At 36.0% G+C, this 26,740-nt stretch overlaps 1 protein-coding gene and 1 pseudogene across 2 annotated transcripts in view; one reads left to right on the plus strand and one right to left on the minus strand.

Annotated features, from left to right (window-relative positions):
• The window catches only part of MAPK1 (mitogen-activated protein kinase 1), an 82,772-nt gene that overhangs the window by 37,265 nt on the left and 18,767 nt on the right, over window positions 1-26,740 (minus strand). The window lies entirely within an intron of this gene.
• On the plus strand, window positions 3,957-4,075 carry LOC120606907 (uncharacterized; annotated as a pseudogene).

The following is a 26,740-nucleotide window of genomic DNA, read 5'->3' on the forward strand; positions in this document are numbered from 1 at the left end:
AAAAAAACAACAAACAAACAAACAAACAAAGGGAACATAGGTTAAAATGGCTGTAAATTACTGGTTTAAACTCTACACTAAAATTTCTAGTTTTACTGAAACATGGTAGTCAAACATGGCCATAAATTTGCTTTCAAGAACAAGACTGTTGGGGGAAGGGGTTTATGGTCAGTGTACCCCTCTAACTGTATCAACACTCAGAGATGAAATAAATAACAAACTAGCCTGTTTTAAGTGAGAAGGCATGAGATCATCTTCACTGGTTCCCACTTGAAAAGAAGGTGTGACCCTGTCTATGGAGTTAGGTCTACTCCTGTCTGTTCTTCTCCATTCTGCTGCTTTTCTGGTTTACACTATCTGCCAAAGAACTGATCATGAAGAGTTTACACTTTCACAATAACGCTATATTTGCTCACTTCTCATTCAATCTGTTTTGTTTTATTTTTATTTTTTTCAGTATACCTTTTACCATGGATTATTTCTGGTGACTCTTAGTGTTTGTTTTAAAATCATTTTGGCATTATCAACTGTTTTTTTCCCCCCTCTCAGAAGTTAATCTTTGCTCATTCCCTTCTCCCAACTACTGCTATGCCACTACAGCTTTTGCTTTAAATGTGTCTCCTGTAAACAACTTATGGTTGCAGTTTGGGATCTTAAACCAATCTGTGACTACAGTCTTTAGATGGGTTAATTTTAGATATTCATATTTTTCTTTTAACTGATAAACTTGTTCTTTTCAAAAATAAAAATTCAAGATTAAATAAACTGTTCAAGGTTAAATGAATAAAGAATTTCTTCTCATTCCTATATGGCTGAATTATAATTAAAAATAAATAAATAAGGACTTCCAGTCCAAAACGACAGTGTAGGAAGTCTAAACTCACCCCCTCCCACAAACACATCAAATTTATACCTACAGACAGAGCAATTCCCCCTGAAGAAGAAATGAGGGCTGACTGAATAGCTTCCATGCAATCAACAAGAGAGACCACATAGGAATGGGTAGGAGAGATGGAGACAAGGTACCAAAGGGATCCCATCCTCAAAGCACTGACCTGATAAAGGGAGGGATCAATGAAAGGCCTGCACACAGACTTGCCCACCCTGGGGTACAATTAAAAAACAGTGGTTTAAAGAGCACCTAGGCTATCAGAAAGCAATCCATTTACTAACCCCTAGGGCATCTGCCAAATGGGAGGGGAACTATAAGACCATACTTTTACACCATATATAAAAATAAACTCAAATTGGATTAAAGATTTAAACATAAAACCTGAAACTATAAAATTCCTAGGGGGAAAAAAAAAACAGGCAGTAAACTGTCTGACATTGGAGTGAGCAATATATATATATTTTTGGATATATCTCCTTGGGCAAAGGCAACAGAAGCAAAAATAAACACGAGACTACATCAAACTAAAAAGTTTTTTGCACAGTGAAGGAAACCATCAACAACACGAAACTGCAACCTACTGAATGGGATATGTGCAAATGATATATCCAATAAGGGGTTTACTATCCAAAATATATAAAGAACTCATACAACTCAACATCAAAAAAACAAACAATCCAATTAAAAAATGGGCAGAGGACGTGAATATACATTTTCCAAAGATACACAAATGGCCAACAAACACATGAAAAGATGTTCAATATCACTAATTATCGGGTAATGCAAATCAAAACCACAATGAGGTTATCACCACACATCTGTCAAAATGGCTATTATCCAAAGACAACAAGTAAGTGTTGGCGAGGATGTGGAGAAAAGGGTACCATAGTGCACTGTTGGTAGGACAGCAAATTAATACAGTCACTATGGAAAATGGTATAGCGAGTCCTCAAAAAACCAAAAACAGAACTACTGTATGACCCAGGAATTCCACATCTGGGTATTTATCCAAAGAAACGAAAACAATAATTCATAAAGATATATGCACCACTATTTTCGCTGCAGCATTGTTTACAATAGCCAGGATATGGAAACAACCTAGGTGCCTATTGATGGATGGATGAATAAAGAAATGATACATATATGCAATAGAAGTTACTCAGTTATAAAAAAGAATGAAATCTTGCCAGGAATGGACCTATCATGTTTAGTGAAGTAAGTTGGACAGAGAAAGACAAATATCATATGATTTCGCTTTTATGTATAATCTATCGTATTAACTATGTATGGTGACAGACGGTTACTAGGTTTATTGTGGTGATCACTATGTAAGGTATATAAATGTTGAAGCAGTATGTTGTATACCTGACACTAATATAATATTGTATGTCAACTATAATTAAAAATAAATCAAAAAGAATAATTGATGATGATAAAGAACAAGAATCAAAACTAAAGACCAATTTTATTTATAAGCATAAGCTTTAAAATCAACAAAAAGTAAATGAGTAAATATAATTTGATAATACATTAAAATAATAATCTATTATGTTCAAGTAATATTTAATCTTAGGAATTCTTCAGGAATGGTTCAATTAAAAATAAACACATTAAAAATAAGACATGTTGAATAAATTTTGCCAAAGATAAACGGCCAATAAACATAGAAAAAGCTGATCATCACTAATTTAACGAAAATCAAAACCACAACAAGCTATCACTTCACACCTGTAAGTATTGCCACTATCAAAAAACAAACCAACCAACCCCACCAAAAATTCAGAAAGTGTCAGAGAGGATGTGGAAAAACTGGAACCCTTGTGCACTGCTGTGAATGTAAAATGGTCCAGCCACTGGAAAACACTACGGAAGTTCCTGAAAAAATTAAACATAAAATTATCATATGACTCAGCAATCCCACTTCCGGGTATAAACCAAAAAGCATCCAAAACAGGATCTCAAAGAGATACTGGTACATCCATGTTCACTATTCATAATAGTCAAGAGGTGGCCATAGCACAAATGTTCAATGATGGATGAATGGATAAAGAAAATGTGCTATACACAAAAAAGAAGGACATTCTATCGCATGCTACATCATAGATTAACTTCAAGGACATTATGCTAAGTGACATAAGCCAGTCACAAACAGAAAATACTGCATGATTCCACTCATATGTGGCATCTAAAGCTGTCAAACTCACAGAATCAGAAAGTAGAATGATGGTTACTAAAGGCTGAGGGAAGGGAGAAATGAGGAGATGGCGTTCAAGGGTACAGTTTTAGTCTTTCGAGATGAAAAGTTCTACAGATCTGTTGCACAATAATGTGAATGTACTTAGAACTACTCACTATATACTTAAAAATGGTAAATTTCACAATGTTTTTTACTATGATTAGAAAATTTTAAATTTTTTCAAAGGGGAAAAAAAAAATCAAACATTTCAATAGACACCCCCAAAATGGTAGTAATTACAGAAACCTACATCTGATAAAACTGCATAGAACAAGCACACACACAAATGAGAGCATAGAAAACTAGTGACATATGAACGAGCTATATAAATTTTATTAATGTCAATCTATGCACAGTATCATAATATAGTTATGCAAGATGTTACCATTGGGGGAAACTGGGATCTCTCTGTATTATTTCTTACAACTGCATGTGACTCTATAAAAAAACTGATTTAAAAAGAGGTCCATCAATAGGAAAATGGGTATCTATACAGTGGAATTATATGCAGCTGAAAAGGAATGACATGCAAAGATCTTCGAGATGTATAAAGTGAAAAAAAGCAAGGTCTAGCAGTAGATAATACGTTATCTTTTTTTTCCTGATAAAAAATGAAAGTAAAATATATATTAACATTTGCTTGTGTTTGCATAAAGTCTGGAAGGATACACAAGAAAGTAAGATGGGTAGTGGTGGAGGGAGAGACAGAATACCAGGCTGGAATTGGACAGATAGAGGAACAAAAACCTTCATTGTATAGCTCTTTATATTGTTTGATTGAAGAGTGATGTGAACCTCTTTAAAATATATTTAAAAAATTTTAATTAGGCCTACGGCCATGCTACCCTGAACAAGCCCGATACCATCTGATCTTGGAAGCTAAGCAGGGTCGGGCTTGGTTAGTACTTCGATGGGAGACCACCGAGGAAGACCAGGTGCTGTAGGCGTTCTAAAAAATTTTTTTTAATTAGGAAAAAAAAAAACTAAAACAAAAACAAAACACAGGAAAATACTAGTGGAATGCTAGGATACTCTTTAAAGGAGAAAGTGTTCTTGCCCAATACAAAAATACCTGAAAAATAATTATTGGGAAAAGATATTAAAAAATCTTAATTTAACCTCATTCCCACCTAAGAGAATAATCTTTAAAAATGAAATCGGATACATTATTTAAAACAGACACACACAGATACACACAAACACACACACCTGATTTAAGGGAGAAACTTTTGCCCAGCATTGAGATAGTATCGTCTATGTACTGAAGATTATTCTAACAGGATACAAAGATTATAAATAATACTCCGTCCTTTCAGGAGCTCAAGCTATTGATATCACTCAGTCATCTTACATAAATGCAGCCTCAAGTCCCAGATAAATTCTATTGAGTCCATAAATTGTGGGGAATGGAAAGGGGTCAAGGTGAACATACTCAATTCTCAAAACAGATTCCTACTATTCATCAATAAAAGGGAATAAATTATTGATATAAACAACACATGAATCTTAAAATAATTATGCTGAATGAAGCCAGACTAAAAGCAAAGCACTTTGATTCATATAAAATGCAAACTAATCTAAACAGATAGCAGATCAGTTGGGTTGGTGGGCTAGTGAGAGGGAGGACTACACAAATGGAAACCAGATAACTTTTGGAGGTGATGAATGGTTATTATCCTGATTGTACTGATAGTTTCATGAGTATATGTCAAAATTTATCAAGCTGTACACTTTAAATATGTGTAGTATATTGTGTATCAATTACTTCTTAAAAGAGCAGTTTAAAATGAAAGGAACCAAGGTTCCTTGGTTACATGGTTGATTCTAGGGTGGGTAGGAACAGATTCCAGAAACATATCTGACTAGTAATATGGAAGCAAAAGTCCACAACATTCTGGAGTAGATTATTTAACAGATGTTTTGTGATCACTTAGGGAAGAAAAGGGAACCAGCATGAGTCAATTATGAACAAGTCATGCTAAACTAACTTCATTTCCTGTTTTGATATGGTTACCACAACAACACAAGAGTGATGCCAGAGTTGTGGTAGCTTCAAGCCACACTTGTTAAGCACTTCCCATTTGTGAGACTTCATGTTAGGACTGGTGGCAAAACCAAATAATGATCCTGCTTTTGAGAAGCTTGCAATTTAATGAGTGAAGGAAACAGGAACAGACAACATACACTGCCTCTATCAAAATAAAACACATCTGAAACACAAGAAGCTGGGTAGATTAAATCCAAATAAAGGTATTAAGGAGAGGATTAAAAGATGAGGCCTACAGAAACCATATCCCGAAGGATGAGCAGGCTTTTGAAAGAAGAGCAAGGCTACAAAGAAAAGCAAGTGCCAACACGTGGAGAGGAAAATGAGGACATCTATGGGGACCAGTGGTCATCACCCAGCCATGCCCCTCCTCATGAAGTTCATGGGGTCTGGGAACATGCACATCAGGAGCCCCAGAATCCCATCTCCTGAGTCTGCTTCCAAGGCTTGTGGGTCTTTTGAATGGTAGCTCTGCTAAGAGCAGACTGCTCCTCCACTATGTACACAAGGGCTGGCCAAGGGGCAGCGTTTGCAGGGTGTGCACTGCACCTGGAATCTGGAATATCAGGCTGGGTATCGAAGCACACAAGCTCAAGCTCACAGAGGACTATGCTGGAGGCCTGCTCTCCTTGAACTTCTGGCACTGAACTTTAAAAAGCCCAAGAATTTAATTTGAACCTGACCTTCTAGGTCTTTAAGATTTATCAGTCATGGTACGAGAGAATATATTTTATCTGATGTTTCTTAGTTTGATTTATATGGTATATGAGGGCTCCATTTGCATTCTTGACTGAGGCCTTGCAAACATTAACGAAGGCCTGGGTTTTGTTGGTACAAATGAAAATGGGGGCAGAGGACAACAAGGACAGTCTTGAACTTTCTGATTTAAAAATCTAAGGATGCTTGTGGGTGATTCAGATGGAAGAAATGAAGGTCCTGTGTTTCCAGCATCACTAAGGAGAGTGAGATCAAGGTTGGGAATAAGATATAAAGGAATCTTTAACAGAAGCCATAGTGGTAGCATTGCTGAGGGGAGATGTTGAGAAAAGAAGTCTGAAGACAGAACTCAGGAGCAGTCAGAGGAAGAGGAACCGGCTGAAGACTGAGAAAATAACAACTAATAATGGAAGGAAAACTCTGGTTGTCCAACTATGCAGCCCATGTACTATAAATGAGTGGTCCTCAACCTTTTTGGCATCAGGGACAGGTGCTCCTATGAGAATCCAGTGCCTGATCTGAGGTTGAGCTGAGGCGGTGATGTAAGCTCTGGGGAGCAGCTGCAAATATGGATGAAGCTTCACTTGATCCCCTGCTGCTCACCTCCTGCTGTGCGGCCCAGTTCCTAACAGGCCATGGATCAGTATCAGTCCATGGCCTGGGGGTTGGGGACCCCTGATATAAACTATGTAGAAGCAGAAGAAAGTGGTGCTTCAGAAGCCAAAGAAAGAAAATGTTCTAAACAGGAGAGATTAAGATAAAAACTAGAAAGCATTTACTGAATCTGCAATAAGATGATCTGTGGTAACCTGGGTATAAGTTCAGTAAAAGGAGGGGAATGGGGACAGCAGAGGGCAAAATACAGGTGGCAAATTTTTAAGAAGGCAAGGAGGAAGAGAATAGAATGGCTGGTAAATCCAGGTGAACTGAGGCACAGGATGTTATGAAAGCAATGGGTTGGTTGAAGGCTGAGGGGTGAGGGGCAGGTGGAAGAGAAGGCTCCTAAGATTACTGAAACACAGAAACTTGGGTGAGGACCTGAGGGAGGGAAGAATTGGGAAGTCATCAAGAATCAAGGCAGTGCCTCTGTAGTTCTCTGGAACAGCAGGCCCAGTTTCTGCAGCTCTGTCTGCTTTATATTCCTCTGCATGATAAACTGTGGGTGTATGGCTATGAGAAGGCAGAATGCACTTCAGGCAAAGCAGACAGCATAGGCAAAGATGCAGAGGCCTGCAGGAACCTGGGGGCAATGGAGCATGGGGCACACAGGGACATGGTGGGGTTAAAGCTGGAGGTATAAGCAGGAGCCAGGCCATATTTAGACATCTACAATTTAATCCTGGGAAGCCATCAAAGGATGTTATGCAGAGAGTTTAAGCATGGCATCATTGATATTTTTATAATAGTCCCTCAAGTAGCAGATTGCTGAAAGAATGTATTGGGGAGGGCAGTACACCAGGCAGGCGCCCTTATAGCCAAAAGAATGTATTGGGGAGGGCAGTGCACCAGGCAGGCGCCCTTACAGCCAACTTACGACGATGGTGAGAGCCATAGCTCTGGAAAAGTGGCCATAGGCAGACTCAGGGGGACTGGGTGCCTATTTCACAAACCTCATGTTTCCTAGCTCCATCCTGTTCAAATGCTCTCGTTCAATTAGACTAAATTTTTCAAAGGTAGAACTATCTGTTCTGAATTACTCATGTCTTCTTTATAGCATTTCAATCCAATTTGAGTGGAGAAACAAAATATTATGCTTATCTGATGCCTCCCAAAGTCAGACTTGCTAATGAAAATTCTGTAGATAAGCCACAAATTCTTTGGGTCTTGACAATCCAGTTTCTCCCTGTCTTAGCTCCCTATCCCCAAGATGCCTGGAATACCAATGAACTGCAGGCCAACCATCCTTCCTAGCGGCCCAAGGGTATTTCAAATGTAGTCCTGAACCAGACTTCAAAGCCAGGAAGGAATATGGCATAAGCGGCAACACAGACCAGTTCGGGTTCCCTGCCCTACACTGTTTGATACTGAACTATAGACCAAATATGCATTTAAAGTTTGCCAAGTGAAGGATGTCATTTGACTGAAAAGGCTAGTTTTGTTTTGCGTTCAAAAGGTTTTGACAACTAATTGGCTACTTATTACACTTCTGATCAAGTTAACTATTAATATATTTCTGATATTTAATATCAGAAAGTTGAGAGTATTCAACTATATCCAGTGCCCAGATCTTAGCTTCTCAATATCTTCCTCCAATAAAAGGAACCTGAACTCCTTAAAAAAAATAGCTGGTTCTAGGAGTGAGGGCAGGAAAAACACAAAATGAGCCAAGAGCATGGTGTAGTGCCAAAAAGCGCTCAAAAACCAAAATGGGGGCATGTCGAAGGAACAACAACAAAAACCAACCTAAAAGAGCTCCCAATAGCCAAAAGTGGAACAATTTGAGCAACAAAATAGTGCAGTATTAGGTAATAATCCAAAGTATAAAAAAAAATACATCAAGTCTATATTAACATGAATGGTTGATTAAATGGGGAGAAGAGACAAATCTTGAAAGAATTCCAAATAATATGTACAGATACTCTCCCCACCAGGTGATGGAAATTAATCTCCCCCATGCCCCACACCTTTTGGGTGGGCTAAATTTAGTGACTTGTTTCCAAAGAATAGAATTTATAAAGGGAAAAACAGTAACTTTATTGTGATGGAACCTGGCAGATACCATCTCAACCAAGTGATCACAGTTAACATCACCAGTGATGTCACGTGATTGTGAGCCCTGATGAGATGAAAGGAGAAGGGCATTTCATCTCTGTGATATTCTTTCCCCAAACCTACAATTCTACTCTAATAATGAGAAGAACATTCAACAAACCCAATTAAGGGACATTCTATAAAATACTTGACCAGTACTCTCTAAAACAGTCAAGGTCATAAAAACAAAGAGTAAGAAACAGTCACAGACCAGAGACGAAGGAGACACGACACCTAAATGCATTTGACATCCTGGATTGGGCTGTGGAACAGAAAAAGGAAATCAGTGGAAAAGCAAAGTCTGAATAAAGTCTGGAGTTATAACACGTCAATGGTGGTTTCTTAGTTTTGATAAATGTACTACAGTAATGTAAGATGATAATTAACATAGGGGAAACAAACTGGGTAGAAGGCATACAGAAACCTCTTGTACCATCTTTGCAACTTTTCTGTAAACCTAAGATTATTCCAACATAAAAGTTTATCTGATGAAATAATGTAGATAATACAGGCTTAAATTTAATAAGTAGAAGAAAACAAAACATTTCATAATTAGTTATTTTACTCTCCCATAAAAATAAAGATGAATGCTTGATGAAATAAAAGTATTCCTAAAAAGGTTAAATAAACTTTACCTAAATGAACTTCATAAGTTAAATGCCACCTCAATCGTTTGACAAACTTTTAGTAAATACCTAACAAAGCCTAAATATTCATTGCAGACTGGGAAAAAAAAAATCCCACCTGCCTTTCTCCCTTTGAGCATCCTTAAAAATAGGGATGATATATGAAGAAATTTACTGTATCACTACCTAATAGAGCAAAGCCTGAATTGCCAAACATATGGATTACATGTTGGAATATTAATAGGTCATGTGCAGCCATTAAACTAAGTATGAAGATCATATTAACTAAAGGTAAGACTCAAAATAAAATCAGACTGCAGCTTAAAAATATTTCTCTAGAGGAAGCGATTTATAAAACTATTTAGATGATGGGATCATGAATAATTTAAGACATAATTTAAATTGTCTTTTGTCTTATCATTTGTCTATTCCATTGCGAGACAAAAATAACCAATGAAGTGTATGTAGGTTATATAAGACAAGACAGCTTAAAATAAGAAAATAATTTGAGTTTTCAAATGAGTTCTAAATACCTTCACAGGCTTTTGCTTCTAGCCACGAGGAAAGAATAGGAACTGATTTACTCTCCTACCTTAAATAATTAAAGAAACTATAGACAATATGCATGAAACAATAGTTTTCTGACATCTAACAACAGGCAGCACAGGTCAGCAAGTGAGCTTACTGCCTGGAGTTTCCAGGCTGCTATGCAGAGAAGGGAAACTCAAATGGAGCCTGGCAGTCTCCCTGAGTTGAGGACAAAATTCAGGGTTTAGGGAGTCCACGCCAGTCAGAATTTGTAGGGAAGAGTACGGGAGAGTAGAAGACTTCATAGAAGGTTGGGACGATCTGCAAATTGTTGGTTTTCTTTTGAGTCTTCAGCTGAGCAATGACCAGAACATGTGCATGATAAAATCCAAGGCTGGGAAAGGAACTACTCTAGAAAGGAGCAGAAGGATTAGTCCATCTGGAATAATATTTCCTGTCCTATCATCCATAGGGGAAAAACCTCTTTACACATGGGCAAAAAATTGAGTCCTCAAAAGAGTACTGACTCAGTACTGGGGCCAAATTAATTTTTGACTAAAGGTTATTCTGGACCTGCCTAAAAACACTTAAAAAAAAACAAACTTCAAAAGGATCAAATTGTTCCAGGTAACTTAAATGCATCACGGGGGGGGGGGGAGGAAAGGCCCCAAATATTTAAAGGAATATCAAAAAATCTAGGATTTTATATTGTAGAATCCACAATGTCATACATGCAATTGAAACTTACTGATATCCAAAAAAGCACAAAAATACTATCCATAATGAAGAGAAAAGCCAATTTAAAAACACAGATCCAGAAATTACAGATGATAGAATTAGTAGACAAGAATGTTAAAATAGCTATTATAAATATATTCCATATGTTCAAGAAAGTAAAGCATAGAGAAATAGAAGGTATAAGACTCAAACTTCTAGAGATGGAAAAAAATACAATGGTTGAAATTAGCAACAGATTATGCAGTTAAGAAAAATCTGGTGACCTAGAAGATATAGCAATAGAAACTAGCCAAAATATAATAAGAAAAAAGACTGGGTGTGTGGGGGGAAAACAGAACATCCAGTGAACTGTGGAATAAGATTAAGTAGTTTAACATACATTTAATTGCAATCTAACATCTTCACATATACAAAATCTGAAGGAAAGAAATTACTTCTATAAAGGCATTAATGTCAAGGAAAAAAAGAAACAAGTACTCTCTCAACACTGGTAAGTTAGTTTTAAAACTAAGCAATAGGCACAACTTAATAGCTGGGATTGTTATTACAACAGAGTGAAACCTATTCTGATGCCCAAGTATTAGCTTAGAACAGTTGCAGTTAGAAACTTACAAGATTCATCTCTTATATTATAAAAGTAAGTAATTATTTTCAGATTCTCACTTGGACAGGTAGGAACACTTTTACATATTTTGGTCTCTGAGAAACAGAAGAGCCATTTCAAATCTACTACTGTTTGCCAGTTAGGACTGACAGTAACAGATTTGTGTGGGGGAAAAAATGTGAAGAAAAGGCCTTCTTCAAATTGCTGTATGAAAACTGTACCTTTTATACTTCAAAAAAGTATTATTTCAAAATCTCAGGATTTCTAGTTATTTGGCTATTAGAGTTTAGGAACTAGACTTTATTCTTAAGACTTAATTCATTTGACTAGCTTTACTTTTGTGGTATAGTTCCTTTTGCTGATATTTCTTTGATCGTGTCTCATTATTCCCCCCACCATGCTGAATATACTTGCTTTTTCTGGGTACATTTGGGTCTGTGGCCTTGAAAGTAGGGTGCTCAGCACTTCTGCCACTCTCCAGTGCTGGTCGTGCCCACACAAGCTCAGGAAGCCAACTTGATCCCTACAGCTACACTTCCATTTGAGATACTGCATTCTTACACAAGCTGTCAGTGCTGGGGTTTGAGGAGCTCTACACAGCTGGCTTATGTTGTGAACTTTTAATACCATCTACTCCTGATCACATATCTTTTCAAGGTCTAATTAGCTATACTGTAAAAATCAACAACAGTTAATATAGTCGATGTTATACTTTCAAGTCTTGTTCCCCGCATCAAGACTTCTGTTTTTGGTGTATTATATATGAGGCAGATTGAGTACTCAGTAACAAAGTACATTAAAATATAAAAAACAGAATTCTTAGAAGCTTGAAGGTTTTTTTTCTTTTTTTAAATAAAAAATGACTGTTCGCACTCCAAATCTAACATACCTACTATAAGGATTACTGGTGGTTTTTGCGGGGACTTAGTACAAAGGATAAGAAATGTCCACGTTTATTAAATCATTTTCTCACTGAATTCTGATATAAAACTGATAAACATTCAAACTGAGATCAAAATGAAATTCTAAACATTAATCATTTATGCGTTCGCTTTATATTATGCTTGCTTACACTTACTGATATAATGCTTTGCCTTGTTTCATATATGTACATCACTCAAAATGTTTATAGTTTACTATTGGGAACTAAGTGGTGGTGATAATGAAACAAAGTTTTATGAATAATTCTTATTTAATACTAGCTACAATTTATTGAGTGCTTATTATATATCAGGCACTGCTCTATGTTAACATCAGTGGACATCTTTCAGAAGGTGGTATTTTAATAGTGCAGGTAAGATTTAAAAATAGGCAGTCTATAAGAAAGACCTATAGAAAGGAGAAGCTGCAGGAGCTAAAGCATGGAAGGTTGAGTACAAGTGCTGGGTAATTCAATACGGCTGGAGTTTAGAGCCCATCCAGGGGAAAAGCAAAAAAGCTGATGTCAGACTGAGAAAGCTGAGAAATCTATACTTTATTCTGATAATAGAATCCCTGGACCATGAAAGTGACACTATCAGAACACAGGTATTTCTGCAGACTGAAGGAGGCTAAAATTAGAAATAGTTAAGACTAGTGAGACTACAGTTGTAATTCTTGAAATATTTATACTCCTCACTACTTTGAAATTATAATAGTTGTTAGATCTGCTGCTTGATCTTGTTATTTAAGGCATTAATAAAGTAGCACATACATTAAAGCTGTATTTTCTCAATATTTAAGAAGTGGTATTTCAATGTAACTGATTTCCTTGGTAATCATTCATAATTTATTCATTTAAAAACATTTATCGAAGAAGGAGCCACAGGTTTCACCGACTGCCTAAATGATCCAAGGCACAAAAAAGATTAAGAACTCTTATTTTGTTGGCAGTTTATAGATTTGGTAGAAATGGCAGACAAAAAACTAGTACAGAATTTTGTATTCAAGAGAAAGAAATATGTTTGAGATCTTGAAGGAGGCATACTGAGTAACTTTAAAAACATTTAAATGTTAAAATAAATTTTATTTATCAAGTATTTATTAATCATCTATATTGTATTAAGTGTTATGGATACAGCAGTGTAAAAATAGAAAGCTCCCTGCTCTCATGAACTTATATAATATGGGGGAATATAAAGAGACATATATTAATACACCTTATATAGTAATATATGACTATTTTACGCATATATAAATTTATGATAAATGCTAAGAAAAAATGTAAATTACATTATTTACTGTCATTATGGGTAACCAGAGAGCTCAGTTTAAATTACGGGCTTAGGGAAGGCTCTTCTTCTCTAAGGAAGTGGCATTTAAAATAGAGACCTGAAGGATGAACAGGAATTAGCCTGGGTGACAGGTGGAAGAAAAGGTAAGTATTCTACTGAGCAGGGAGGAGGTTAGGTGTGAGTTATTTGTGGACCCAAAAGGAGGTCACTTTGGCTGGAATGTACGAAGCAGAGAGAGAATGGCTCAGGATGAGGCTGAAGAAACAGACAGTGACTTGGCAGTTGTGCTAGAGATTTAAGAATTATCTTAAGTGCACTTCTGCTTTAAGTTGGGGACAAAAAGTGCCCGATTTATATTTTTAAATGATCTCTCCAACTGTGATATGAAGAATGAATTGTAAAAAGTAAAAAGTAAAAAAAGGAAACCATTTGAAGCACTGTAAAAGTACCAGTGAGAGATGACAGTGGCTTGGACTAAGCAACAAGCACATAACTGGCATTTTAAGCAGATCAGTTCATTGTGTGAAACTGAGCCACCCACTGCAGGACATTTAGCATTCCAGGGCCAAGGGCACAATGAACTAGCAGCACTCTCAAGTCAGTAAAACAATTTTAAAAAGGAAAGGAAAAACAACCATACCTCTGAAGGGAGTAGTAAAGCCCCTGGAGTAAACAAGAATGATGACAGTGGCAACTGAAAAGGAAAGGTGCTGAGTAGAATCTTATGAATGAGATGAGTAAATGAGCCAGATAATACCATCAAGGTGAAAATGAGCTGTGCAATATATGACTTGTATTTAGAATATATAAAGAACTCTTACAATTTCAAAATAAGACTAACCAACACAATATTTAAAATAGGCAAAAGATAACAGACACTTCTGTGTGACTGGTGAGTCATAAGGGAAATGTAAATTAAAACCACATACCCATTACAACAGCTAAAATAAAAAAAGACTGACTATACCAAGGGTTGATGAGGATGTAGAAAAGCTTGAACTCTCATACTCTGTAGGTGGAACTGAAAATGGTACAACCACTATGGAAAATTGTTCGGCTATTTCTGAAAAGGTAAACACACACCATACAATCTGGCAATTCTACTCCTAAGTATTTACTCAAGAGAAATGAAAATCTATATCCACAGAGAATTGTATATAAATGTTTTTCGACACTTTATTCATAATAGCAAAAACCTGGAACCCAAATATCAACAAAGAAAGGGCAAACAAACTGTACTCCATCAAAACAATAGAAGAGTACTCAGCAATAAAAAAGAAACAACTGATATATGCAACAAGGATGAATCTGCAAAACCGCTATGCTAAGTGAAAGAAACCAGACACAGAGTAGACTTTTTTATTCTATTTATATGGCATTCTAGAAAAGTTGAATGCTGATCTACAGCGACAGCTGATCCATGGTTACCTGAGGTGAAGACTGACTGCAAAGGGGCACAGGGGTGCTTTCTGGAGTTACGCAACATTCTGTATCTTCACTGTGGTGGTAGTTACACAAGTATATACATTTGCCAAGATTCACTGAACTACCCAGCACCTAGGTTTACTGTATATAAATTATATCTCAAAAGGTGATTTAAAAAATTGAACTGTGCCATAAAATTATGGGGTTGATTTTCTTTCATGATTCATACATTCATAATGAAGGCAACGCCAAAGGAAATGTTCCAAACGGGTTTTGAGCAATGACAGTATCATTCCACAGTCATTTGTAAGGCTTTGATATAAATATAAATTTCTGGTGTGTTCAGATTTTCTCCCCATCCTCCCCAGTCCTCTGTCATTACAGTCATTTCGTGACAGAGACTCAATAATATTTGTGGATAATAAAGTTTGTCTAAATAGATATCTTATCATGCATAAGGACCACAAACTGTACACGGTGTTAAGCAACTAAAATGCTACCTATCAACTGTGAATGGGTTATTTTTAGAGAAGGCTATTAAGCTGTTCTCTAAGCTACCCATTTTGGTGAACTTTAATTATCTGAACACAAAACTACAGTACTTCGTTTCACAGATAAAAATTAACTTGTCTTCAGATGCTAAGTAAGTTGGATGATCCAAATTAATGTTCCAAAAATAAGTAGGTAGATAATACTAATGACAGCTTTAAAAGAAAATGTATTCCTTACTTTAGTTAGATTCTCTCATAATTTACTAACCAAGGAAGCCAGTGCAAAGGTTTTTATAGAGGGTGTGAACTGTTAAGTGAGCAAATAAAAGCTAGTCTAAGGTCATTTTAGCTATAAAACCAATATTATTTTACATTATTTTAAGAATCAATGCTCTACTTTGCTATATAGACATAACAGCTTAAAATCTGACATCATCATTAACATGCATGCAACCTCTCTTGAAAAGGTGCTCTGGACGGCTCAGAGCTTGGACAAATTTGGCTGTCTATATATGCATTTTTTAATTTCTTCAGTAATGACACAGAGGCCAAAGAGTCAGATGAATTCCAATTCTGAACCTACCCCTTACTAGCTGAGACATCGCTGAGTTACCTAACATCTCTGACCAACCATTTGCTTGGCTCAAAAATGAGGAAAGCTCAAAAAAGAGGAAAGCTCAAGGATTGTAAAGAGTGTAGAGATAGCAGATGCAAAGCCTGAAAGCTATTAGGTCCTCCAAATAAGTGGCATAGCCATTTTTATTACATTATTATTATTATTAATTGAATTTATCACATGATACCCTATAAGGAAGTAACATCTGAAAAGAGTATCAGACTTCAATTCAGGAGGTCGAGTTTTAGTCCTAACTCAGCTATGCCCTATATGTCTGCTCTGATAGGACTGGCCAAGCTACAAAAAGGAGAAGATTCCATTATTATGTGTGAAGCTTCTTCTAAACATTAGAAGTACAAAATAAAACAAACAAACAAAACTTAACATGTTACACAAGAGAATGGGGAAAAACCCCGCACATCCAGTTATGTGGCTGGATGGACACATATGTATGCACAGATATAAACAAAGAAAGATAAAGACTTGTACTAACTTACACTCAGTAAAAGTTCCATAAATTTTTGGTGGACTGAAGTACATGAATTAGTAAAGGAAAAAGTATTTAAAAAACCTAACTTTTTTTCTTTATGGATAGAAAAAATTAGTCTATGTCACTAGAGCTAAGATACCCTATCAAGATTTAGTGCTGGGACTATCATCATCCTAAAAACCCATAACCAAGAGACTTTGTTTTATCTGAAGAACGCTAGGGTAGCCACAAAGTCATAGTTAGTATTCTCTGCAAAAGATACTCTCTAATCCAAGGCAGTACTACTTTGAAGTGACCTTTGTAATTCAACTGTGCTCTGAACTTGTCATGACAGAGACCAGGATGAAGGAGATGGGTTACTCACTTTTTGATCATTCTTTTATATTTCCTTCCTCTTCAGTTATTTCCTCCCACTTTCACTGGCAAGAATTTTAGAATGGTCCAGATCAGGCTGGCTAGCAGTGACCTATAACAGCTAGAAGTAATCAACAAAGACTAAGAGCATCAAGTTTCCACTAATGTCAAGCATTCAAGGATAGCAGTACAGGCAGCTCCATGTACCTCTGGACTGGAAGTAGAGTAAGAAATGAGAAAAGACCTCATTAATCACAATGACCACAGTTTGCTGAGCACTTAGCACAGTGTTAAGAGCTTTAAAAAGCATATTGTTAAGAGGGTATTGTTTTCACCACGGTGCTATGAAGTATAATCCCTATTTTATTGATGAAAAAACTGAGGCAGAGAGGAGTCAATTAACTTGTCTATGATTACATAACTAGTAGCTGACAGAACTGAGATTCAAACCCAGGTGTGCTGACCTTCAAAACTCATGTTCCTATCCACGACATTATTATCAGGCCAAAAGTCTTCTGTTGGCCATGCCCAGTTGGTGGTGATGAACCAAGATTAGGCTCCTAACTGAGCCAGATTCTGAGAGGTCGAATGAAAAGAAGCTGAATGCAGACGGTGAGGACAAAAATAAAAATAATCATAATAATCATGATACAGAAAATGTTCTGCTTCCCAAAGAAGGCACTGGCTATTTAGATCTTCTACCTCAGATGAACCAAAATCTGTCTCCCCTAAAACAAGAGGCAAATATGTGCTGTAAATGAGGTGTAGGAGAGCAGAACTGAATGTAGGAGAGTAGATCTGAATGCAGAAGATGTGAAAGCAAACCAGACACAAGGGAGGTAAGGAAGTGACCTGAATGAGTACAAGGAAAAAGATCATGTTGAAGACCAGCAGAAATTAGAATCCAGAGATTTTTAGTAATGCTAAAAATGCTAATCATGACAACTAATTTTCTCCAGTATATATAATCAGGCTGTGAATAAGATCAGACAAAATAAACAGTTGGGTTCTTGTAAAATGGGAGCAGAGAGATCAAGAGAAGTGAGAATCTGGTCAGAAGAGAGGACGGCAGACAGAATCCAGACCAAGGCCAGATAGGACCAGTAGACTGGGAAAACCATAAAGGTGAGGGTCTCAAGACAGGGGAGAAAGGGCAGGAGGGTAAGGAGCTACAGTCTAAAAAGAGGATGATCTACTTCACAAAGCTGACCAGTGTAAGCTGTACCCTAACAGGTCAAGGGGGAGAGATTCAGATGACTGTCCCTGTTACTGAAACATAAAGGAGTTGAGAAATTCAAGTCTCTTATGAACTCCCTTTATCAGAAATATTAAATACCTGTCTCAGACATGTGGAAAATGACTAAGATAGGGAAAATGGTTAAACTTCGGGCACACAGTATTATTATCTAAACTTGAAAGAGTTGTCTGCACAACTAAGCAGGTGGTGAGGTATTACATAACAGATGCTAAACTAGGTAAAGTAGGAAAATGTAACATATAATTATAACTCTAAAATGCCAGTAAGAAAATATCCAGTCAGCTATGGAAAACTATTTTTGCTTCTTTCTATTAAAAAAGTTTCTGTAGTTAAAGTTTTGTTTTTGTTTTTGCAACCCAGCATGACAGAAGAGGAAGTAGACAAGGAAAGGAAGACCCTCAACAAAAGATAATCATTCATATGTATGTGAAGTTATAAAATATATACAAGGAACTTTCATAATATTGCTGGCGGGAGTGCAAATTATACAACCCTTCTGGAGGGGAATTTGACAATACCTAACAAAATTAGATATCTGTGTACCTAGTTTTTGATCCAGCAATCCCACTCCCAGGAAATCCACTTGAAAAAAAACTTCCAACGACATGAAAATACACATGCATAGAGTTATTCACGGCAGCATTATTTGCAACTGCAAAATACTGGAAATAACCTAAATGGCATACATTGGAGGGTAATTGAATAAGCTATGGTACATCCATATGATGGAGTACTAAGCAGCTGTAAAAATGAATGAGAAAGATCTCTATGAACTGCTGTGGAGTGATTTCCAAGATATACTGTTAAGTGAAAAAAAAAAGCAAGATATAAAAGAGGTTCATAATATGCTATTCTTCATATAAAAAGGGGTAGTAAGAAAATATACATGTATCTGCTTATTTGTATAACAAATACAGAAAGGATTAACTAGAAACTAAAGAGACTGACTACCTATGGGGAGTGGGTAGGGAAAGGGTGATGGGGAGAATGGGAACAGGGTGGTAGGGATGAGGAGGCAGTAATGCTTTTCTGAGTATACCTGTGTATATAGCTCTGACTCTTAGAATCATAGTAATGTATCACATACTTAAAAATGAAACAATTAAAACCAACCAAGGTATGAGAAGACTTCAAAATGGAACACAAACAGTAACAAATGAACATGACTATATTTACTACAAATGAATAACATAACCATACTAAAAGACATGAGGAAGAAACTAGTCTAAACTTTGGAAAACAGTATCTTAACTGGATACTGTAGAGCTAAATTCATTAAGAACTGTAGATAAATCCTATAGTATAGATCGTAAATTTGTTTCTCGCAGGGATATTTGGTGAGCAATTCTGAAACTACTTTATGTATAGAAGGGACTGAACAAATAAGTAAACAAATGGAAGATAATGAGAGCCAGGTTGGTGAAAGAATTAGAGGCAGGGAGAAAGGCTAAATAAACAACATGGTGTTGGATTAGAATCAGAAATATCAGTATGAACTCATAGTTTTTAACATACATAGGTAGATACAGAAATAAATATAACAGATGTGTGTAAGTGTGGGTTGGTATACACACAGTTCCTTAGCTCTGTTTGCTGAGAAGACCTAGAAGCAACAACATCCCAGTAGCAATAAGTACATTTTGCAATTAAGATACTCAAAAAAGGGTGGAGTTTGTTGAAAGAACCTAGGAGTCAATTTGAAGGAGCAAACAAAGGTTGAAGGTACAACAATTTATGCAACAAAATAATAACAATATTGGGCTGTAATCCACAGAATAAATACATATTGCTATAAATAACTGAATAAATAAATGAGGGAGAAGGGACAGCTATTTCTCACAGAAGCACTTCAATTAATAAACATGGAAGGTAAGAAATAGAAAAATCATCATTAGGCAAATACCACAATAATTTTTTCAGACAAGATCCTTGGATGGATGCTCAAATTAGTGAGTGAAAATCTCAGAAGAACCAGGATATCTGTACAGCCTCAAATTATATCCCCCAAAATGTTTACTAATTATGAAGAGATAAATAAGTGGACACCATCTTAACCAAGTGACTGAAGTTAACATCTCTAGAAATAAGACATACTGACATCATGAATTCTCTGATATGCTACATCAAGAAAGGCACATCACTTCTGTGGCAATCTTGTCAAAAATGCATCATCTCATTCCACTCATCACACAAACCTAAGCTGAGGGACAGTCTATAAAATAACAGTTCACTACTTTTTGAAAGTGTTATGGTCATGAAAGACAGGGAGAGACTGAAGAATGTCACAGTTGGAGGAAACTAAAGCAATTCAATGTAACATGGGATCCTGGAAGAAAAAAAATGACATTAATGGGGAAATGGGGAAGTCCAAATAAGGCCTGCATCTAGTTAATAGTATTGTACCAGTTTCGGTTTCCAAGTTTTGATAATCTTACTATATATATATGTTAGCATTAGGAAAAGGTGGGTATGTGAAAACTCTAGACTATTTTGCAACTTTTTGTAAGTCTAAAATGATCTCAAAATAGTTAAAAAATTATATGCTTATGTTGAAAATAATATGTATATGTGTTTGCACAAATGCAGAACAAAAGGTTTTAAAAAGAAAGAAGAATGAGAAGGATGTGAAAAGAGGGAAACTAGATTAGACTTAAAAGGAACAAAGTTAACTGGTGATAAAAAGAGGTAACAATGAGAGAAAATGTGGAGGATTAATTAAATAAAGGACATAAAATACTCAGGATAGTGTATGGCACAAAGTAAATGTTCAACAAATGTTTTTTATTCACACATTAAAAAGATGAAATAAAAGGGAAACCCAAAGCCATGTAGATGTTTCTTGTTGCTCTAGATCAGTGTCACTCAACCTTGGCTACTCACTGGGACAACCAATCAGCTTTTTAAAAAATGCCTGGTCTCACACCTAGAAATTGAATTGGTCTAGGGTGCAGTCTGGGCACTGAGATTTTTTTTTTTTAAGGGACTCCAGGTGATTCTAAAGTATAACTAAGGTTGAAAAATCATTGTTCCAACCCTTCCCAGCCCACTATGTCCTGGGCTGGTATGTCATGGTTTTAGGTCTACCATGGAAGAGCTCTCCCTACAGAACAGAACTAGGCAAGAGAACACAAATTCTTCACTGTCCCTTCATAGTCTATCACATCTCTTCCTGCCTGTAAATGTTGACTTCTACGGAATTATGCTGATGAGGAAAAATGAATTACATTTAAAAAATTAATACCAAGAATTGGAATTACTTCGCAGATGAGAAACCTGGCCACAGAATCAGGGCGACTCCTCAGTATCTTCAATTTTTTAAAATGTGTGGTTTGTTTTCTAATTGTTAGGCTAAAGAATTTATTTACACTTTTAAGAGGGTTAAAAATTATTTTTAAAAGAGATACATCTTGCTCTCATCTGTCTTCAATCACTCCTTCCCCATAAACGTTTTTAGTTTCTTACTTATCCTTCCATTATTTCCTTATGCAAATACATACTGATTTACATGTACTAGAGTAAAGTGATTTCCCAAGCTGAGGCATGAGAATCATCATGGAAGCTTTTAAAAGTGTGGGCACCTAGTTTCCATCCTCTACCTATTGACTGTACAAAACCTCTGGGGAGCAGAGCCTGGAACTCTTTTTAAGAAGTTCCCCAGGTGACTTTCTGTGACAGATATCTTTTAGGTACTTGCCCAGCCCACATCGCCCTTACCCCCACAGACTGCCCCATCTCCTTGTCCTGTGCCCTTTGAGAGTACTGCTCTTGGCCATAGCTGATGAGCTAACACTCAGCACAAGGAGCATCCATCCAAAGGCTGAACTAGAGCAACTGTCTTTTCAGAGAACCTGGACCTGGGATACAAAGACTCTCAGACACCTGAGGTGGGGCCAAGCTAGTACACGGATGTCTGGAGGGCTGAGAATGCTGAAAGGGGCCATATATCCACAGTTCATTATACAGAGGAGTATGAAGCAGAGAGAGCTGCAGAAACTGGGCCTGCTGTTCCAGAAATGACAGAGGCTCTGCCTTGATTCTTGATGACTTCCCTGTACTTCTATCCTTCAGGTCATGGCCAGAGTTTCTGTGTTTCAATAATCTGAGAGTGTATACAAAGAATCCCCAAAGGACTTCAGAGACCTACAAGAATTCCGTAGGCCACTGGTCAATAGAATTATATATATATATATATACATATATATATATATATATATATATATATGTATGTGTGTATGTATATATATATATGTATGTATATATGTATATATATATACATATATACATACATATATATATTTTTTTTTTTGCGTGAAATTACTCAAAAATTTCACAGCTCAAGTTACTGTGGAAATCTTATTTCTGAAATCAGTTCCTTTTCTTTTCTCCTCAATCTTGCCCTTGAGCAATAAATATATCTGTTCCCAAATACAGTAAAAAACCTAGACAGAGAAATACTGTCAGAGACAGTGGCTGCCCACAGATAACTCACAACACTGACCAATAGCACATTCAGAATAACAGATGACCTCCAGGACAATCGCTGATGAAATTAATGTTTTTTTTACTTATTCCAGAAGACCTACTGAAGTGATAGTGACATAGTGTTTGAAGAAATAACCTTAAAACTACTCAAGTTTTATTTTCAATCAAGTTTTACAAAGGCCTAATCTTGAGTCTTGGAAATCCTGATATCTGAATTCAAGTTCTTGCACTGTCACAACTCTGTGCTTATAACCTTGTGCAACTCTCTTAAGCTTGCTGTACCTCAGTATTCCTCTGTAAAATGTAAAGATTACCACTTATTTCTCACATATAGGGTTATGTGGAAGAATAAGTATGTGCAAACTCACATCATAAATCTAATGCAAATGCAAACAATATCATTACCAGCTAGAAGACAATAATTTTGCGAGTCTTAGCCCCAACAATCTTATCATTTAAAAATCATCAAATCATTTAACAGTATTAATTTTTCTTAATGTAAATGCTGCATTATTTTAATACTCCTTATAGTTTAATTAAATATAAAAATTATGCTGATTTTTAAGACACAACTATATGAAACTTTAAAGGAGTTAAAGCTCTACCATAGAGTCTAAGTGACTTAGCTAAAGCCACCCAATGAGAGGGCTAGGATCAACCCTTGATCTTTTCTCTGAATTTTGTGTTCTTTCCATTACATAAAAATGTGCCCAAAAAGTCTTTCACAATAGAACTTTGGGAAATTTTAAATGAGAAATGATACAGAATGCCTCCTTTTTCAAAACCCAACAAAATAAACATGTTATAAACAAAGAACAAAGATAAGGCTCAACTGAAGAACACAGCAAGCAAAATTTAAAGGGCAACCCAGGAGCTGGGAGTGGTTACTAAGTACAAATCATAAAGGCCCAGGAGAAAAGGAGCAGGCTTGGCAGAGTCAAGTTTACAAGAATAGAGATGAAGACAGAATGCATCTTATTAACAACATTTAAAGTGCTACATATAAGTGGAATGCTAAATAAGAATAGACCAGAATACATACCACAGAACCATGACATATTAAAAGAATTTAAAACAAAAAAAGAATTTTGCAAACAGCAGAAACAGGATTAAAAAAAAAAATGAGCCATAAAATGTAAATTATAAGATGATAATTTATAAGATAATAATGACAGAAATCAAGCAGTTAAATAGACAGAAGACAATGAAGGTGAAATTATTAGAGCTGGAAAACAGATAAAAAAAGAATCTATAGTAATAGAGGCTCAAGGAATGAGTTAAACTGTCTAGAAATTACAAAGAAAATAATCAAATAATATTTTTCTAATTTGAAATAAAACAAAAATCAAAATACATCATTGGCAAGAATAAAAAGACAAGAGTATGTCTACCAGAGTTAAACCTAAGATAACAGGCTCTGAAAAGGGAAGAATAACAAAGTTAAATAGCAAGGATTAAAAAAAAAAAAATCTTAGAGAAAGAGAACTAGAAGATGACACACATTTGGGCACAACTAAGAAAATTAAAAATAAACAAACATGATCATTCTCCAAGTTGACTTTATGAAATCAATGCCAAAAGTAACTAATGACTCTGAAAAGTAAACCCTGACAACTTAACAAAATAGTAAAATGCATGTGGAAAGGATAAGAAGACTACAAAGGGTATATGCACACTCAGACAGAGCTCCACATCGGTAGCAGTTGGCTGCTAGGAGAGAACTGGGAAGTGACTGCTAAATGGGTGCAGGGTTTCTTTTTGGGATGCTGAAAATGTCCTGGAATTAGATTTCTCAAAAAAAGGGGAGGGGGTGGACAAGCACAATCTCATTTTTTAATAAATTCTTCTTTTTACAGATCACTATTTTAGGTAATAACCTGATATTAGAGATTCCCTTCACTCTGGAGAGCTAACAGCAACCAAGACAGGGCACAAGAGCCTGGGGCAAAGAGACAAACTAGCTCTCAGTTTTGGGGGTAGGGAAGGAGAGAAAAGACACCTTGATGATACTTTTTATCTTAGTCAATCCACTTCACCAGAGTAGAGACTTTAACAAGAACTTATGGCAGAAGCCCTGCTAAGAAATTAAAAAGTACACGTCTGGGGAAAAGAAGAGTAAATCTGTATTAATGCCAGGTAAAGTTAAAAATAAGCTAGACTAATGGAATAACTAGTTCCAGAAAGACCTAAGTAAATAACTGTAAGTTTAATATGAAAACTCATGTGAAATTAGACAAAACAATTAAAATATTGACAAAACCTAAATTATTAATATGGAATAAGATAAAATAAAGCATCTACATCCAGTGCTCTTCACAATAATTTCCACGCAGCTTAAAAGGCAACATTTAAAGGTTAAAAGCCTTCGTGTATTTCACCAATTCTGAAGCAATAAAAGAATATAGCAAATAACTAGTTTATGAATTTGATCACATTTTTAAAGCTTTCAGAAAATAAACATTAATATCCAGCTTCTAGTGCATAAATGGTCCAATAATTTGAATATAGTTCAAACACCAGATAAGTGAGTAAAACTTAGAAAAAAGTTTAGCCTTACAAATAAACCAAAAACAAGGCACCTATAAGGGTCTATCTCATTCTATTCAATTATTAGTAAAAGAATAATACCTTGTTATCATAGCAAGAGGGAAGGGGCTGAGCAAAGAAGGACTTTTAAAGATTAACAGTAGCAGCATAAATTCAAATGCTGTTTCTGGAGAGCAATCTGGCCACATACTACAAAAGTTATACTTTTGACCTGGTCATCTCATTCTTGAATAATAGTTTCCAAGAAAATTATTCAAAGGGGGTGGGGTGGGGAGCCTGTTTACACTGAAAAGGTTTATAGCTGCATAACTTAAAAATAGTGAAAACTGAAGCAATCCAAATGCCCATCGAATGGCAAAGTTATAAAAACTACCAGATTTTAATAAAATTTAATGTTATGTTGACATTCCATGTTTGATTCATAGATACATGGAAAAGGGGGAAAATAGGACACAATAGTATGGTACAAACATTAAATAGGTTTAAGGGAGAAAAAAGGCCTTGCTGAGAGCAGGTCCAGAAGAGCAGAGGGAGCTGAAGGGCAAAATAGTGGGCAAGAACTGCAGAAGACAGAAGAAATGTCAGTGCCTGGAAGAGTACTGGAGGACTGGTCTTTTTTTTCTTTTTTTTTAGGAGGTAGGAATTTGAATGAGGTCACCCAGAGAAATTGCGTGGAATGTGAGAGAGCCCAAGAACTAAGAACAAAGGGTCAAAGACTTGGAAAACCAGGTATGTTTCAGCAAAGTAGATGAAACTTTTTAAAAAGAAAATGGTTGATAACATCAAATCTCCAGAAAGATCAAAATCTTAGGTGAGTAGGAACACCTGTGGGGACCTTCAAGAAAAATCTGCCAACCCAGAAGGATCAAAATTGAGAAAGACTGTGCACATTAAGAAATGTGCACAGCATCAGCTCTGAGGGAAGTGCTGGGTCTGAAGTCTGGCTGCAGTGAGCACAAAAGGCAAGCTCAGGAGTGTCAGAAAGCAAAGGAGCAGTACAGACCACTCCAGAGAGAATCTGGCTGTACGGAGAGGAGCAAACGGTTCTTGTTCCCTCTTTCAGAATCTGAGGCAGAGCACAGAAAACTTCAAGACTAACACAATGAAAAAGTATTGGATAGAGTAACAGAAATGATGTTTTCAATAGGTGTTTTACAGCAAAAGGCCTGTTTTGTTGATTTAAAAAATCTTTCTTCATAAAACTGGCTAACAACGTCAGAAAAATAAAAATATGATTTTTAAATATTTTAAATAAAAAAAATACTGTACAAATCCCCAGTAACTTAGGAAGCCTCTAAGATCAGAAATAAGAAAAGGATGTCTGATCTCACCATTTCTCTTCAGCATTATACTTGAGGTTACAAGAGCAATAAGGCAAGAAAAAGAAAGAAAAGGCATCCAGTGGAAAAGTAGTAGTAAAAATATCTGTATTTGCAGATGACATGATCTTGTATATAGAAAATCCTAAGGAATCCAATTAAAAACTACCAGAACAAATGAGTTCAGTAAAGTAGCAGAATACAAGGTTACTATATAAAATACAATATATAAAATCAATTGTATGTATTTCCAATGAACAATCTAAAAACAAAATAAAAAAAATACCATCAAATACATAAAATACTTAGGAATAAATTTAACAATAGAAGTGTAAAACAAACTCTAAAAACTGTAAAATATTGAAAAAAATTAAGGATTTAAATTATTGGAAAAACATCCTAGTTC

Source organism: Pteropus medius, unplaced genomic scaffold (genome assembly GCF_902729225.1).
Source record: "Pteropus medius unplaced genomic scaffold, Ma_sr-lr_union100, whole genome shotgun sequence".
NCBI classification, from domain to species: Eukaryota; Metazoa; Chordata; class Mammalia; order Chiroptera; family Pteropodidae; genus Pteropus; species Pteropus medius.